We start from the raw sequence: 19425 nt of genomic DNA on the forward strand, positions 1-19425 counted from the left end.
AGAATCGGAATGGTTAAAAAACATGTTATTTACAACATGAAAAGGTTTATGAATAACAATTTTGATAGGGTTAACATGGCTTGCAATGCGTGTCTTGAATTTTGATAGGATTTAAGTTGCCATCGAGATTTGATTCGTAGATTTTCATCTTCTGCCAAAGATTTTGGCAGAGATCTTATTAACGCCGCCAATGAAGTTGGAAGGAGGTTATGTTTTCGCCCCTGTTTAGTTTTTGCTTGTGTGGGTGTGTTTGTTTATGACCAGCTTCCTGGCCACAATTTTAACCATACAGTAATGAAACTTGCAGGGATTAACTGTTATGTAAAAAGCTGGAAATGATTAAATTTTGGAAGGTCAAGATCAAAGGTCAAGGTCACGGTCAAGCAAAATATTTAATTCACGTAATCAGCCATGAGTTGGGACATCGTTGTCACAGAAACTTCAAACTTGGTTTATATTTGAGTGTATGAAAATCCACAACAATTAATACATGTTATGGTCAAACGTCAAGGTTAAGGTCGTGCAAAAGATCAAGAAATATGCTGCAGCAGCGGAGGTCTACGCTCTACTGAGTGCCCCTCTAGTTTTTGCTCATGGCGTTACACAATAGTTTGTGATTAGACAAATGTGGCTTTGTTTACAATCTTTCAGGGTTAGAGTCGTTTGTGTTGTTATCGAAAACTTTAAAACAAAAGTCGTGTTTAGACTGATTGTTTATATCCCTGCTTAGAATCAAGTCTCTGATCCGTATTATGTTTCAGAATTGGATACAAGTTTTCGAACAAGGAATTGTTTATGTAGGAGATATTTATTTTAATGTTACTGTTCTTAAAATATTTTACTTTTCCTTGTTTCCTTTCCTCACTGGGCTATTTTCCCTGTTGGAGCCCCCTGGGCTTATAGCATTCTGCTTTTCCAACTAGGGTTGTAGCTTAATAATAATAATAATAATAATAATAATAATAATAATAATAATATTAATAATAATGATAATAGAGTTGCATGAGTGTTGAGGTGTTTCGATGTTTTTAAGGACAGACTCTTGGGATTATTATTATTATTATTATTATTATTATTATTATTATTATTAGCTAAGCTAAAACCCTAGTTTGAAAAGCCTGATGCTATAAGTCCAGGGGCTCCAGCAGGGAAAAATACCCCAGTATGGAAAGGAAATAATGAAATAGATGAACGATATGAAAAATAACGAACAATTCAAATAAAACAATTAGAACAGTAACAACATCGAAACAGTTTTTTTTGACCACCCGGAAAGGGAATTGTCATTGGGCATGATGTGGTTATTTTAGTAACCTCGTCATTCTATGAATGAGGCAGATGATTATGAAATGGTGCTTTGAATTTCAATGGAGTTGGGCATACTTCCGTAAGGTGGGTATCACAAGGAGGTTGACCTTCCTTGTAATACCCACAGTGGGTCTTTTATCGTGGCTACTTCCCTTTTGATAAAGGTAGAAGAGACTCTTTTGCTATGGTAAGCAGCTCAGGAGAAGGACACTCCAAAATGAAACCAGTGTTCTCTAATCTTGTGTTCCATAGTCTTAGGTAGTGCCATAGACACTACCATTCCTTAGTTATGATAAGCAACTCTTCGAGGAGAAGGACACTCCAAAAGCAAACCATTGTTCTCTAATCTTAGGTAGTGTCATAGCCTCTGTACCATTCCTTAGCTATGATAAGCAGCTCATCTAGGAGAAGGATACTCCAAAATGAAACCAGTGTTCTCTAATCTTGGGTAGTGCCATGTTCCATAGTCTTAGGTAGTGCCATAGCCTCTGTACCATTCCTTAGCTATGATAAGCAGCTCATCTAGGGGAAGTACACTCCAAAATTAAACCATTGTTCTCTAATCTTGGGTAGTGCCATAGCCTCTGTACCATTCCTTAGCTATGATAAGCAGCTCATATAGGAGGACACTCCAAAAGCAAGCCATTGTTCTCTAGTCTTGGGTAGTGCCATAGCCTCTGTACCATTCCTTAGCTATAATAAGCAGCTCATCTAGGAGAAGGACACTCCAAAAGCAAGCCATTGTTCTCTAGTCTTGGGTAGTGCCATAGCTTCTGTACCATTCCTTGGCTATGATAAGCAACTCTTCGAGGAGAAGGACACTCCAAAATCAAGCCATTGTCCTTTAGTCTTGGCTAGTGCCATAGCCTCTGTACCATTCCTTAGCTATGATAAGCAGCTCATCTAGAAGGACACTCCAAAATCAAACCATTGATCTCTAATCTTGGATAGTGCCATAGCCTCTGTACCATTCCTAAGCTATGATAAACAGCTCATCTAGGGGAAGTACACTCCAAAATTAAACCATTGTTCTTTAATCTTGGGTAGTGTCATAGCCTCTGTACCATTCCTTAGCTATGATAAGCAGCTCATCTAGGAGAAGGATACTCCAAAATGAAACCAGTGTTCTCTGGTCTTGGGGTAGTGCCATAGCCTCTGTACCATGGTCTTCCACTGTCTTGGGTTAGATTTATCTTGCTTGAGGGTACACTCGGGCACACTATTCAATCTTGTTTCTCTTCGTCTCGTTATTTTCAAGTTTTTATAGTTTATGTATAAAAGATTGTATTTTTTTCTTATTTCCTTTCCACACTGGGCTATTTTCCCTGTTGGAGCCCTTGGGCTTATAGCATCCTGCTTTTCCAACTACGGTAGTAGCTTATCTAGTAATAATAATAATAATAATAATAATAATAATAATAATAATAATAATGATGATGATAACTGTACAGTAAGATTGAAAGTTATACCGCTGAAGATATTAAATTTTTTCAGAATTTTAGCATTTTCTTTACTTTATCAGTCATGACTTCCATCTTAAACATAATTATCATATCGTTTGCCCTTTCTTTTATTATTATTATTAGAATGCCTCGGGAATTAGAAACAATATCCCCCACATACACTTAAAAAAACTGTCATTTTAATCGGAAATTATCCGTAAAAAATATACTCTTCTCTGCTGTATTTCAGTAAAATACAGGCGACCTTAATTTCTACCCAACTATGTTATTAAATTTTACGGGTTGGTGACCGTAATATCACTCCTTAACATCAATATATCCGTTTTTAAAACGGGTAAATGCTTGGCTCCAGGATTTTTACCGTTGGGTTTTTTTTTTTTTAAGTGTAGGTTGTCCCACTAAGGTTCACCTTTTTGTATGTATTTACAGGATTTTTACTGTTTTTTTTTTATTTACGGCAAATTTTTAAGTGTAGGTTGTCCCAATAATGTTCACCTTTTTATTTGTATTTACTTTTTTTTTCTGCGAAATTATAACAGTATAGGTTGTCCCAAATAAGATTTCCCTATTCATTTATATTAATTTCTCTTAATATTCAAATATTAGAATCACAATACTCTGCAGGTTGTCCCAAGAAGGTTCACCTTTTTATATGTATTTACATTTTTTCTGCAAATTTATAACAGTATAGGTTGTACCAATAAGATTTCCTTATTCATTTATATTAATTTCTCTTAATATTCAAATTTTAGAATCACCATACTCTGCAGGTTGTCCCAGTATGCTTCACCTTTTTATTTGTATTTACATTTTTTCTGCACATTTTTAACAGTATAGGTTGTACCAATAAGATTTCCTTATTCATTTATATTTATGTCTCTTAATATTCACATTTTAGAATGATGAAATATCGAAGCGATGAGGCATTGCCCAATAGATACACAGATCTGTAAAAAAAAAAAAAGCTATAGAGGAAAATACTACTTATGAAAATCCATGATTTAGAATCACATATCATCCTTCTATTTTATTACCTCCGCCACCGAAGTTGGAGGGAGGTTATGTCTTCGTCCCTGTTTGTGTATGTACGTTTGTTTGTGAACAGCTTTCTGGCCACAGTTTTAATCGTAATGGAACTTCCATATACTCTGCTTAACACCAACACTTCTCTACTTCCCACACGATAGAGATACAGTCACTCATATAAGTTGATGGATGTCCGGGTGTTTTAGAGATTTCCATTTCACCTACTTCTGGACGACAGGTTTATAGGAGTGCGAAACCGGTCAAATATTCAACTACCTATTGGTACTACCAGACACCTGTCGTCCAGAAAGGGGTGAAATGGAAATCTCTCTCAAAAACCCGGACATCCATCAACTTATATGAGTGACTGTACATATCTCTGGGTGTTGACGTAGCGCCAGTGTTATGTGTGGGATGCTTTTCTCTCTCAATACGTTATCACTGGAAGCTTCCGGTGCACAGACTATGATCTGAACAGTATGTTGCTTAGTGTTGCGTCTGTTCGTTTGCCCACTTACTAGCTGGCGTTACATTTCGTACATATGGCCCGGCTTGTTTTTGGTAGCTGTAGGAGGTTGGGTTATTTTTATCACCCCAACGAAATTGGAAGGAGGTTATGTTTTACCCACTGTTTGAGTGTTTTTGTGTGTGTTTGTGAACAGCTTCCTGGCCACAATTTTAATCGTTGAGTAGTGAAACTTGCAGGGATTAACTGTTATTAACTGTTGTTGTTGTTATTATTATTATTATTATTATTATTATTATTATTATTATTATTTGCTAAGCTACAACCCTAGTTGGAAAAGTAGGATGCTACAAGCCCAATTTTCCAACAGGGAATTATTGATATTAATATTATTATTATTATTATTATTATTATTATTATTATTATTATTATTATTTGCTAAGCTACAACCCTAGTTGGAAAAGTAGGATGCTACAAGCCCAATTCTCCAACAGGGAATTGTTATTATTATTATTATTATTATTATTATTATTATTATTATTATTATTACTACTACTTGCTAAGCTACAACCCTAGCTGGAAAAGTAGGATGTTATAAGCATAAGGGTTCCAACAGGGAAAATACCCCTGTGACGAAATGAAACAAGGAAATAAATAAACTACAAGAGAAGTGATTAACAATTGAAATAAAATATTTCAAGAACAGTAACAACATTAAAATAAATATTTCATATACAAACCATAAAAACTTTAAAAACAAAAGGAAGAGCAATAGGAATAGTATGCCTAAGTGTAAATTATGGAAGCCCTTTTTATTTTCAATTTATTCTATCAAAGAGAACCATTTGAACCTAGATATATGTCTACTCTAGGCTCTAGAGCCTTTAATGGTCATTAGCAGCCATTGCCTGGCCCTCCTTGGTCCAAGCTTGGGTGGAGAGGAGGCTTGGGCGCTGGTCATATATATGGTCAGTCTCTAGGGCATTGTCCTGCTTGATAGGGCAATGTCATTGTCCATTGCCTTTGCCATTCACGAGTGGCCTTTTAAACCTTTAACCCTTTAAAGTAAAGTAAAGCACTTTTTATATCTGTTCTTGGGTAGTGCCATAGCCTCTGTACCATGGTCTTCCACTGTCTTGGGTTAGAGTTTTCTTGCTTGAGGGTACACTCGGATACACTATTCCATCTAATTTCTCTTCCTCTTTTTTTTTTAAGTTTTTATCGTTTATATAGGAAATATTTTTATTAATGCTGTTACTGGTCTTAGAATATTTTATTTTTCCTTGTTTCCTTTCCTCGCTGGGCTATTTTCCCTGTTGGGGCCCCTGGGCTTATAGCATCCTGCTTATCCAACTAGAGTTGTAGCTTAGCAATTAATAATAATAATAATAATAATAATAATAATAGTAATAAAATATTTATTTTAATGTTGTTACTGGTCTTAAAATATTTTATTTTTCCTTGTTTCCTTTCCTCACTGGGCTATTTTCCTTGTTGGGGCCCCTTGGATTATAGCATCCTGCTTATCCAACTAGGGTTGTAGCTTAGCAATTAATAATAATAATAATAATAGTAATAGTAATAAAATATTTATTTTAATGTTACTCTTCTTAAAATATTTTATTTTTCCTTGTTTCCTTTCCTCACTGGGCTATTTTCCTTGTTGGGGCCCCTGGGCTCATAGCATCCTGCTTATCCAACTAGGGTTGTAGCTTAGCAATTAATAATAATAATAATAACAATAATAATAATAATAATGTTCAACTAGTGCTTGAACACTTTCTGACTTACACATATCTATTTGAACATATTGAACACTTTCCGACTTACACATATCTATTTGAACATATTGAACACTTTCCGACTTAAACATATCTATTTGAACATATTGAACACTTTCTGACTTACACATATCTATTTGAACATAACCCTAAACACGATGACACCGATCTACAGAGCTAGGTATCATATCCCTCAGAGAGAGGGCGGTGCCTCGTATTGACAATAGATGGCATTACATTGGAGATAACCTGATAAGCGTGCTTGAAATTTAGCTGTTGACGAGTGCATTGGTGTTCTTCTCGCCCTTGAAGTGTAAATTGCTATTAGAGTTAGTATCATAATTATTATTGTTGTTGTTATTATTATTATTATTATTATTATTATTATTAGAATTGTTAAGAATATTATTATTATTTTTATTAAAATGGAAATTATTGTTAATATTAGAATTATTAAGATTAGAATAATTATTTAAATTAGAACAAATATTTAAATTAGAACAAATTTTCAAAATTATTAAAATCATTAAGATTAGAATAATTATCAAAATTATTAAAACTGGAATAATTATCAAAGTTATTCAAATTTTTAGCATAAGTAAATTTGATTATAATAATAATTTCAAATATAAATAATTCTAATAATAGAATAATTTTGATTTCTAATTATTATTATTATTATTATTATTATTATTACTTGCTATGCTATAACCCTAGTTGGAAAAACAGGATGCTATAAGCCCAAAGCCTCTAACAGGGGACATAGCCCAGTGAGGAAAGGAAATATTGAAAAATAAAGTATTTTAAGAACAGTAACAACATTAAAATAAATATCTCCTATATAAACTCTAAAACAAGAGGAAGAGAAATAAGATCGAATAGTGTGCCGAGTGTACCCTCAAGCAAGAGAACTCTAACCCAAGACAGTGGAAGGCCATGGTACAGAGGCTATGGCACTACCCAAGATTAGAGAACAATTGTTTGATTTTAGAGTTTCCTTCTCCTAGAAAAGCTGGTTACCATAGCTAGAGACTCGCTTATACCCTTACCAAGAGGAAAGTAGCCACTGAACAATTAAATTGCAGTAGTTAACCACCTGGGTAAATAAGATTTTTTGGTAATCTTAGTGTTGTCAGGTATATGAGGACTGAGGAGAATATGTAGAGAATAGGCCAGACTATTCGGTGTATGTGTAGGCTAAGGGAAAGAACCGTAACCAGAGAGGAGGATCCAATGTAGTACTGTCTGTCCAGTCAAAGGACCCCATAATTCTCTTGCAGTAGTATCTCAACGGGTGGCTGGTGCCCTGGTCAACCTTACCAAGAGGAAAATAGCCACTGAACAATTACAGTGCAGTAGTTAACCACTTAGTGAAGAAGAATTGTTTGGTAATCTCAGTGTTGTGAGTTGTATGGGGACAGATAAATATGTTTGGATTGCTAAACAAGAACAGATGGAGGTCATCAATCAGAGTTGACCTGGTTTCGTCCCGTTGTTGATTTTACATTGATGGATGTTATGTGTTTTTTTGCAAAGCAATCAGCTTGCGTGTGACGTTTTGTCTGACATAGTTTGACCTTGTTTGGGTATAACTTTTTTTTTTTCTTTGGTGGTGATTTGAACGTTCAGCTTGCCTCTGTCGTTTTTATTATTATTATTATTATTATTATTATTATTATTATCATTATCATTATCACTAGCTAACCTCATTGTTGTTATTATTATTATTATTATTATTATTATTATTATTATTATTATTACTAGCTAACCATATTATTAATATTATTATTATTATTATTATTATTATTATCATCATCATTATTACTAGCTAAGCATATTATTATTATTATTATTATTATTATTATTATTATTATTATTATTATTAGCTAAGCTACAATTCTAGTTGCAAAAGCAGGATGCTCTAAGCCCAAGAGCTCCAACTGGGATAAATAGCCCAGTGAGGAAAGTTAAAAACGAAGTAAATAAACTATATGAGATAATAAAGAATTTAAAATAAAATATGTTAAGAAAAAGATTTATCCGATATGAACTATAAAAAGCGACTTCTGTCAGCGTGTTTAACATTAAAACATTTTCTGCAAGTTTGAACTTTTGAAGTTCTACCGATAACAAACCTATTATTGTTTGACCTGGTTTAGTTTGAGTTTTTTCCCTTTGCTGGTTATTGGAACTTTCAGCTTGCCTCTAATAAAGAGAATCTTCACACAAAGGAAATCTTTTTAAACTAGGCTATCAGATATACTCTGTTGTGCTTCTATGTCTGTCAGCATTAGTAACAGGAAATTAGCGGCAGAGCCACGGCCTCTGTACCATGGTCTTCCACTGTCTTGGTTTAGAGTTCTCTTGCTGGAGGGTACACTCAAGCACACTTCTATCTTGTTTCTATTCCTCTTGTTTGATTTTTGATTTTTATAGTTTATATATGATAGATCTGATTTTATTTAATTTTAATTGTTCATTACTTCTCTTGTAGCTTATTTCTTTCCTTGTTTCCTTTCCTCACTGTGCTATTTTTCCCTGTTAGAGCCCTTGGGCTTATAGCATCCTGCTTTTCCAACTAGGGTTGTAGCTTAGCTAATAATAATAATGATAATAATAATAATAATAGTTAATAAAAAGGATGATGATAATAATAATAATAATAATAATAATAATAATACTCATGTCGGTTTATTGCTTCATATTGCCTTTTGCAATCGTTCTGTTTACATAACAATTGTAACCAACATTGTTTTAACACCATTTGCTACCTGCAGCGGGAAATGTCATAGATATTTGTGTCTTTTAAATGCACAGAATGAGTCATTCAAGTCTTTAAATCGTTAAGTATCACCTTGATGTATTGCTTAACGTCCATGAAGGAAAGCCTTGCTTAATCCACACTTGACTTTTGTTATATGAATTTATTTAGAAATTTTAACCATTATTGCGTGAAAGTAGAAGAGAGACTTTAGCTGTGGTAAGCAGCTCTTCTAGAAGGATAGTCCAAAATCAAACCATTGTTCTCTAGTTTTGGGTAGTGCTGTAGCCTCTGTACCATGGTCTTCCACTGTCTTAGGTTAGAGTTATCTTGTTTGAGGGTACACTCAGGCACACTATTCTATCTTATTTCTCTTCCTCTTGTTTTATTTTAATGATACTGTTTTTGAAATATTTTTTTTCCTTGTTTCCTTTCCTCGCTGGGCTATTTTCCCTGTTGGAGCCCCTTGTCTTGTAGTAATTTGCTTTTCGAACTGGGGTTGTAGCTTAGCAATTATTTATATATATATATATATATATATATATATATATATATATATATATATATATATATATATATATGTCTTACTTATAACTGTAATTGAACAGTTTAACATGTTTTTTTTTTTCAAAAAGGCCCATAAAAGAAACACAGGAAATATAAATAAATCACTATATTTCGGCCAATAAACATTGGCCCTCTTTACATCCTGAAGAGGGCCAATGTTGTTTGGCCGAAATATAGTGATTTATTTATATTTCCTGTGTTTCTTTTATGGGCCTTTTTGAATCCTGAAGAGGGCCAATGTTTATTGGCCGAAATATAGTGATTTATTTATATTTCCTGTGTTTCTTTTATGGGCCTTTTTGAAACACACACACACACACACACACACACACATATATATATATATATATATATATATATATATATATATATATATATATATATATATATATATATATGTATATATATATATATACACACACACACATACTATATCATTATCCACACGAGTAAGCTTCAACACGACGTTACGACAGAGTAACCACCAAGCATGCAGCAACAAGGAGGTCGGTGGTTTCCATTGCCATAAGAAAGCGTCTATTGCGTCCATTGACAATCGTACCGCCTGGCTGGCCGATGGAGTATGAAATATGGCATGTTGTTGGAATCAACTGAAGGATTGCTACTACTGGCTGGTTGAATGCACGGCCATCTGTGTGCTCTCTCTCTCTCTCTCTCTCTCTCTCTCTCTCTCTCTCTCTCTCTCTCTCTCTCTCTCTCTCGATGATCAGGGGGATTTCTCTCTCTCTCTCTCTCTCTCTCTCTCTCTCTCTCTCTCTCTCTCTCTCTCTCTCGATGATCAGGGGGATTTATCTCTCTCTCTCTCTCTCTCTCTCTCTCTCTCTCTCTCTCTCTCTCTCTCTCTCTATATATATATATATATATATATATGTATATATATATATATATAGATATATGTATACATTATATATTTTTAGCTTTTTCTCTTATTAGCTTTTTCTCTCTCTCTCTTTTATCTCTTTCTCAGCTGTCTCTTTCTCTTTTTTATCTCTTTCTCTCTTTTATCTCATTTTATCCGTGTTTATATCTCCTTATTTTCTCTTTTTATCTCTCTCTCTCTCTCTCTCTCTCTCTCTCTCTCTCTCTCTCTCTCTCTCTCTCTCTCTCTCTTTAACAAAACAAGAGGAAGAGAAATAAGATAGAATAGTGTGCCCAAGTGTAGCATCAGGCCCCAAGCCCCCTTCCCACCCAAGTTAGGTCCAGGGAGGGCCAAGCAATGGCTGCTGATGACTCAGCAGGTAGAACTATAGGCTCCCCCAAATCCTCCACAGGGATGGTAAGGTGGCAGACACTACAAGAAACTACTGACTTTGAGCGGAACTTGATCTCCCATCCAGCTGAACGCAAGGCAGGGACGCTTCCAATAGGCCACCACAATATAAACCCCATTCCAATCACTAATAAAAAAAAAGCTATTTTATTTTAACATTCCAATCACTAGTAAAAGAAAAACCTTGAAATTTCATATTTTATTTCAACATTCCAATCACTAGTAAAAAAAAAAAAACCTTGAAATTTCATATTTCATTTTAACATTCCAATCACTAGAAAAAAAAAAAAAAAAAACCTTGAAATTTCATATTTTATTTTAACATTCCAATCACTAGTAAAAAAAAACCTTGAAATTTCATATTTTATTTTAACATTCCAATCACTAGTAAAAAAAAAAAAAACCTTGAAATTTCATATTTTATTTTAACATTCCAATCACTAGTAAAAAAAAAAAAACCTTGAAATTTCATATTTTATTTTAACATTCCAATCACTAGTAAAAAAAAAAAAAACTTTGAAATTTCATATTTTATTTAACATTCCAATCACTAGTAAAAAAAAAAAAAAAACTTTAAAATTTCATATTCTATTTTAACATTCCAATCACTAGTAAAAAAAAAACCTTGAAATTTCATTTTTTTTTTTTAACATTCCAATCACTAGTAAAAAAAAAACTTTGAAATTTCATATTTTATTTTAATTTTTAAAAATTTCTCTTCTATATTATATATGTTAGAAATTCGAATGCCACGTGTTATGCACGCGTCACTGTCACGGGTTACCGTGGTACCTTGGCCCGCTATCTGAGTCCCAAGTTTTGAACAATGGCTATCTAGCATAGGCGTAATGCAACGCCACACAAAAGCCAATTGTTTGATTTGTTAGCACATAATGACGGCTGTTCCCCATCGGTGGTCTTCATTGTCAATCTCCTTTCCTAACGTCAATCGTGTACAGTAATTTCATGTAAGGTAAAAGAACAGTATTTTAGTGTTGAATTTGCTCGTTCATACATCTTTAACCTCCGCCAACGAAGTTAGGAGGAGGTTATGCTTTCGCTGCGTTTGTGTGTGTGTGTTTGTTTGGTTGTGAATAGCTTCCTGTTCACAGCTGTAATCGTATCGTAATGAAACTTGCAGGATTAACTCTTATGTAAAAAGCTGGAAACTATTAACTTTTGGAAGGTCACGGTCAAGCAAAATGTCCTATTATTATTATTATTATTATTATTATTATTATTATTTTTATTATTATTACTTGCTAAGCTACAACCCTAGTTGGAAAAGCAGGATGCTATAAGTCTAGGGGCCCCAACAGGGAAAATATCCCATTGAGGTCAGAAAACAAGGAAAAATAAAATATTTTAAGAACAATGACAATGTTGAAATAGATATTTCCTATATAAACTAATAAAACTTTAACAAAACAACAGGAAGAGAAATTAGATAGAATAGTGTGCTCGAGTGTACCCTCAGGCAAGAGAACTCTAACCCAAGACAGTGGAAGATCAATTTACGTAATCAGCCATAAGTTTGGACATCTTTGTCGTAGAGACTTCAAACTTGGTTTATATTTGAGTGCATGAAAATCCACGCCAATTAATACATGTTAAGGTCAAAGGTCAAGGTCGAGAAATAAGCTTTCGCGGTGAAGGTCTGCGCTCTACTGAGTGCCCCTCTAGTTTAGTATATATTTGCATAATTATGACTCCCACCTTCGGAAACCCTTTTGATATATATTCATGAATGACGAACCGATGTATCTCTGTGCCCATATTTACCATTGGGTGAAGGGTAGTTATTCGCATAACTATTTTCATGTGGATTTGCTCTTGTCATAAGATACCTTTCAATCACTTTTGGGTATATAAGGACAGTGGTTGTAAACATCTTGTCTGATTTGTTTGTCAGCGATTGGTTTATAGAGAAGAATGATTGTTGTTGTTGTTATTTTATAGTTTTTTATAGTTTATATATAATAAATTTATTTTAATGTTATTATTCATAAACTTTTCTTATATATTTTCTTATTTCCATTCCTCATTGAGCTATTTTCTCTGTTGGAGCCCTTGGGCTTATGGGATGATGCATTTGCAACTATGGTTGTAGCTTAGCAAGTAATAATAATAATAATAATGTACGCGACCCGTCAAAAATGACGACTAAATGCCCTCTCACTAGGGTATGACTACTTACTCTCCTCCCTATTCTAGGCAGTATAAAAATTGAAAAAAAGTTAATAGTCAATTTAGAAATTCGAAAGAGATTTAAATACGCAATATAGGAATTTAGAAAAAAAAAGTCTGAACAAAATATATTATAAAAAATAACGACGAAGAGATAAACACATCCTGCCTTAGGAACATATTTATCAATAACTCGTGACGATGATTGGCAGCAGCTTTCTTCAGGTCTTGCTGTTGTTTTTTCGACCCTTATCGTAGAAAGTTCCTTTTCTCATGACTCTCCGCCACCCACCTCGACACGACTACGCTGCCATCTGTCGTCGGTGAAATGGTAACACGGGTGATGCTTAAAACCCTGGCTATGTCACGCAAGTGTCGCTAGTGTCTTTTCTCCATCGCTTTCCTTCAGATCTTCAATAAGAAAAAATAAATTTCTCTAGGACCGGGTTTGGGGTTGTTGTGGCCTGATTAGTAACGTCGCTGCCTGGTGTTTTCCAGTCGGGGGTTCGAGTCCCGCTCAGTCTCGTTAGTGCCATTAGTCTCTGCAACCTTACCATCCTTGTGAGCTAAGGTTGAGGGGTTTGGGGGACCCTATAGGTCTATCTATTATCAGCAGCCATTGCTTGGTCCTCTCTGGTCCTAGCTTGAGTGGATAATGGGCTTGGGCGCTGATCATATATATGGTCAGTCTCTAGGGCAATGTCACTTTCCCTTGTCTTGTCATTCATGAGAGGCCTTTAACCCTTAAACCTTGACTGCTTTGCGGCGCCCCTCGACTGAACTTCTGACTCCGGCCTCAGTTGACATCCTGCTGTCTTACCATCATCATCCTGTCCATCCTTCGTGTTTTCATTTGATCTGACTCTTTCACAAGCTTATCTTACTTACGGGCTGCCTTCGTGCAAGAGCCCGTGGTCCTCTTCCTTTTAAGTGGTTCCAATCTAAAACAAACAAACCAGCCATCGCTTTCCTCTCATTGTTATTATTGTTGTTATTATTATTGTTATTATTATTATTATTATTATTATTATTATTATTATTATTACTTGCTAAGCTACATCCCTAGTTGGAAAAGCAGGATGTTATAATCCCAGGGGCCACAACAGGGAAAATAGCCCAGTGAGGAAAGGAAACAGGGAAAAATAAAATATCGTAAGAACAGTAACAACATTAGAATGAATATTTCCTATATAAACTATAAAAACTTTAACAAAACAAGAGGAAGAGAAATAAGATAGAATAGTTTGCCCGAGTGTACCCTCAAGCAAGAGAACTCCACCCCAAGACAGTGGAAGACCATGGTACAGAGGTTATGGCACTACCCAAGACTGGAGAACAAAGGTTTGATTTTGAAGCATCCATCTCCTAGAAGAGCTGTTTACCATAGCTAAAGAGTCTCTTCTACCTTTGCTGAGAGGAAAATAGCCCCTGACTATGTGAATGTGTATATGTGTGAGCCACAGGATGAACTTGTTAATTATAATGTGAGTTGTGAGATTGTTCATATATTTCATGCACTGTATTTATTCCATTTAAATGACGCAGTCGCTGGTTGAGAAGAGGAAATCTCTCTTCATTTGAAAGCATGACCACTTAAAGGACCCGGTTATGAGTCGAGTGGCAATCGTGAGCTGTTTACATAGCATTTATTTTCGTTGCCGAGAATTAAATATTGTATTTTATCTCTAGTACATTGATATATTCTTACATTCAGTATCAAATTTGGTTCATCTTGGGTTGGAGTTCTCTTGCTTGAGGGTACACTCGGGCACACTGTTCTATCTAGTTTCTTTTCCTCTTGTTTTGTTAAAGTTTTTATAGTTTATAAAAAAATATTTATTTTGGTGTTGTTACTTGTTCTTAAGATATTTTATTTTTCCTTTTTTTCCTTTCCTTATTGGGCTATTTTCCCTGTTGGGGCCCCTGGGCTTATGCATCTTGCTTTTCCAACTAGGGTTGTAGCGTAGCAAGTAATAATAATAATAATAATAATAATAATAATAATAATAATGATAATAATTATAGTCATGTTGCAATATTGTGTGTTAACTTGAATGATCCTTTTTCATAAATCTCAATTTTCCTAACAAAACTCAAAGTATGATTGTAAGTAGGTCAAGGACGGTGGCTCCTCAACATCCGGATCTCAGTATTGATAATGTTTCTTTAAATTTGTATGACTCTTTCAAAATTTTAGGCGTGATTCTTGACAGCAAATTTACTTTTGAGAAACATATAAGGTCTGTGTCTTCTTCAATTGCACAAAAAATTGGCTTATTGAGAAAGTCTTTTAAGATATTCGGTGATCAATCTATTCTGAAGAAGTGTTTTAATTCTTTTATTCTACCTTGTTTTGAGTATTGTTCTCCGGTCTGGTCTTCAGCTGCTGATTCTCATCTTAATTTGTTGGACAGAAACTTACGGTCTATTAAATTTCTTATTCCTGATCTAGATATTAATCTCTGGCACCGTCGATCAATTAGTTCATTATGCATGTTGCATAAGATTTTTCATAACTCTGACCATCCTTTACATTCAGATCTCCCTGGACAATTCTATCCTGTTCGTAATACTAGGCAGGCAGTTAATTCTAATAGCCAGGCCTTCTCCATCATAAGACTCAATACTACGCAGTACTCTAGAAGTTTTATTCCAGCTGTTACCAAGTTGTGGAATGATCTTCCTAATCGGGTTGTTGAATCAGTAGAACTTCAAAAGTTCAAAGTTGGAGCAAATGCTTTTTGGTGACCAGACAGACATGAGTCTTTTTATAGTTTATATATGACATTTTTGTTGTTGACGTTGTTAATAGTTTATATATGATATATCTCTTTTGACATTACTTTTTTTTAGAATGATTTATTGTTAATTTGTTTTCTTCAGTTATTTATTTCCTTATTTCCTTTCCTCACTGGGCTATTTTTCCCTATTGGAGCCCCTGGGCTTATAGCATCTTGCTTTTCCAATTAGGGTTGTAGCTTGGATAGTAATAATAATAATAATAATTATTATTATTATTATTATTACTAGCTAAGCTAAAGATCTTTGGAAGGCAGGATGCTATAACCCTAAGGGCTCCAACAAGGAAAAATAGCCCAGTGAGAAAGGAAATTAAGGAAATAAATAAGCGATACAGTAAATAATGAACAATTAGAATAAAATATTTAAAAAAACAGTAGCAGCATCAAAACAGATAGTTCATATATAAACTATAATAAGACATGTTAGCCTGTTTGGCGTTCATGTTATTGCAATTTGATATATTTTCTTTACACTTCTTTATATTCACTATACTTATAATGTCATTTTAACGACCGATTATACCGTTGGCTACATTAATTTTGGTACACTGACGTATCTTTAACTTTCCCCTGAAGTGTACCTGAATTATTGAAGCCAACTGTACTAATTATATCAGAAATGCCCACACAGCAGGAAGCGATTGTTTACCATTTCGAAAAGATGCTATGGAAAGTGAACGATGGCCGCTAGATTTTAGCTGATATTTTTATTGATCTTAAAATATATTTTTCCTTGTTTCCTTTCCTCACTGGGCTATTATCCCTGTTGGGCCCCTGGGCTTATAGCATATTGCTTTTCCAACTAGGGTTGTAGTTTAGCAAGTAGTAATAATAATAATAATAATAATAATAATAATAATAATAATAAACTACATGACCATTGATCAATGCGGCCAGGATATTTTTTCTTATAGAACCATTTTGGACAACAGGCAAAGGCGACTGTACTTGCTCCCCCCCCCCCCTCTGAACAACTGGTTGTCTGGGAGTTGAATAATTGCGTCTGTCAGTGTCAGGGCTCCTCGTCTGGAAAGAGAGAGAGAGAGAGAGAGAGAGAGAGAGAGAGAGAGAGAGAGAGAGAGAGAGAGAGAGAGAGTGTGTGTGTCAGTCAGTCATCTCAGGACCTCTGTGTGTGTGTGTGTGTCAGTCAGTCATCTCAGGACCTCTGTGTGTGTGTGTGTCAGTCAGTCATCTCAGGACCTCTCTCTCTCTCTCTCTCTCTCTCTCTCTCTCGAGAGAGAGAGAGAGAGAGAGAGAGAGAGAGAGAGAAAGAGACTCCGGGCCTTTTTATAGAAAGAGAGAGAGAGAGAGAGAGTGAGTCAAGAGACTCCGACCTTTTTCGAGAGAGAGAGAGAGAGAGAGAGAGAGAGAGAGGGAGAGAAAATATCAGTTTCTCTCTCTCTCTCTCTCTCTCTCTCTCTCTCTCTCTCTCGTCCTTTAATGTAGTTTACTTGATAACATGTGACTTAAGTTATGTATCTTCTTGTATGGCAACAATCCTGAATATTACCTCAATAATTTCAATTTACTTCCATTTACTTTCAGTGTCGGACTTCAATTATATATTTTTCATATTTTATTTTGAAATACACATTTACAATCTTACAATTTATAAGATATATACATCATAGTATATCTACATAAATATATTTTATTTTATTTTACATATAGTGTATTTACAATTGAAATTTTGACTATTTATCTAAATATTGTTTTAAATAAAAAAAAATAGATCTAGTTGTGAATAGTTTTTAATTATTTACTTGTAGCCTCGGTTTGGGACATTGTCATTCTGTAACAAACAGGTATTGAATACGTTTTGTTAGAGGACAATACTAATAATAATGATGATAATAATAATACTACTAAGTTATTATTATTATTATTATTATTATTATTATTATCTAATAATAATGATTATAATAATAATAAATTATTAATATTATTATTATTATTAGATAATGATAATAATATATGAATTATTATTATTATTATTATTATTATTATTTTTATTATTATCTGAAAACGAATCATCGATTGTCATGAAATCAATTTGACATTCGTTCCAGAATTGATAATCACAAAAAAAAAAAAAAAAACTAATTGTAGGAAAATTCCATACGTTAACCGGGAATGTTCAACAAGAAAGACTTGGGCCCATTCTTACGAAATGCTAACGAGCCATAATAAGATTTCATTCACTTAAGATTGTCTAGAATTCAACCACATATCTCCCAGAAATAAAAAAATGGAGCGACGCACATTATCATACAATGGAGAAATATCATAACAACATGGATCGAATTCGTGTCAAGGTGGGATTCGAATATAAGAGAACAAAAGACAGTACGGGATCCTGCGGCTTCCCTGGCCTCCGTCCTCCCTGGCCTCCCTGGCTGGCATAGCATTATCCAATAGCTTGTAAAAGGAGAAAGGGAGTCTGGAGGACAGGTGCTCCTGCAGAAGATGAGAACGGGGAGGGGTCTGGGGTTATGATATTGGGGGAGAGCCTGGGGGGGGGGTAGAGACAGGTAGATCAGGGTTGCCAGGTTTTCTAATGAAAAGGAGCTTTAAAAGACCAAAAATATAGCATTTAAAGCCAAACCTCTTTTTTTGCATATTACTAAAGGCTAACCAAATTTTAAAAAAGGCCAAATTTGAGGTTTTTAGCCTAAAAGAGGCCAACCTGGCAACCCTGAGGTAGATGGAGAGAGAGAGAGAGATTAGGGAAGTAGGATCACGAGTTTCGAAGGGACCAGGGGAAGGGACAATGAGGTTTGAGGAGTTGGGTGACTATAGCTTGGGGAAGGGGTTGTGTGTGTGTGGGGGGGGGGGGGCGTTCAGATTCGGTAGGGAAGAGAGGAGAGGAGAGGAATGTGGAGTTAGTTTTTCAGTGGGAAAGAAATGGAATGGATTTCATGAGCTGGGAAGGAATAGATTTGTTGAGGAGAGAGAGAGAGAGAGGGAGGGAGAGAGAGAGAGAGAGAGAGAGAGAGAGAGAGAGAGAGGCAGCACGTCAAAGCATTCACACAAATTTGCATTAGGTTCCTTAAACGGAAATATTTAGAATATATTTTTATTGTTTACTTTTTGTAATATTTTAAATAGTGAATATATTCATCATCTCTTCAGACCTTTTATTATTATTATTATTATTATTATTATTATTATTATTGTATCATTATTATTATTATTATTATTATCATTATTATTATTGTATCATTATTATTATTATTATTATTGTATCATTATCATTATTATTATTATTATTATTATCATTATTATTATTACTCGCTAAGCTACAACCCTAGTTGGAAAAGCAGGATGCTGATGCCATAATCAAAAGGGCTCCAATAGGAAAAATAGCCCAGGGAGGAAAGGAAATAAGGAAACTACAAGAGAAGTAATTAACAATAAGAATAAAATATTTAAAAACAATAACACTAATAAAAATTATTCTTATATAAACTATAAAAACTTTAAAAGCAACAAGAGGAAGAAAAATAAAAGAGAATAGTGGGCCCGAGTGTACCCTCAAGCAAGAGAACTCTACCCCAAGGCAGTGAAAGACAGTGTTAATGGTATTTTTAAAAAGTCGCTTGTAAAACTGAACTCTGCAGATAAAAGTGATGAAAGAGAAAGACTGGTGCCCCAGTTTCCAATCAGAAGACCTGATTTGTACAGTTAGCAAACAGAAGACATGATTTGTACAGTTGCAAACAGACTACCTGATTTTGTACAGTTTCCAAAAAGAAGACCTGATTTGTACAGTCA

General features: G+C 34.5%; 1 protein-coding gene across 2 annotated transcripts in view; it reads left to right on the top strand.

Moving 5' to 3' along the window:
- The window catches only part of LOC137641436 (Na(+)/H(+) exchange regulatory cofactor NHE-RF1-like), a 155942-nt gene that overhangs the window by 65177 nt on the left and 71340 nt on the right, over positions 1-19425 (top strand). The gene's annotated exons all lie outside the window — the stretch shown is intronic.

Source organism: Palaemon carinicauda, chromosome 5 (assembly GCF_036898095.1).
Source record: "Palaemon carinicauda isolate YSFRI2023 chromosome 5, ASM3689809v2, whole genome shotgun sequence".
Classification (NCBI taxonomy): Eukaryota; Metazoa; Arthropoda; class Malacostraca; order Decapoda; family Palaemonidae; genus Palaemon; species Palaemon carinicauda.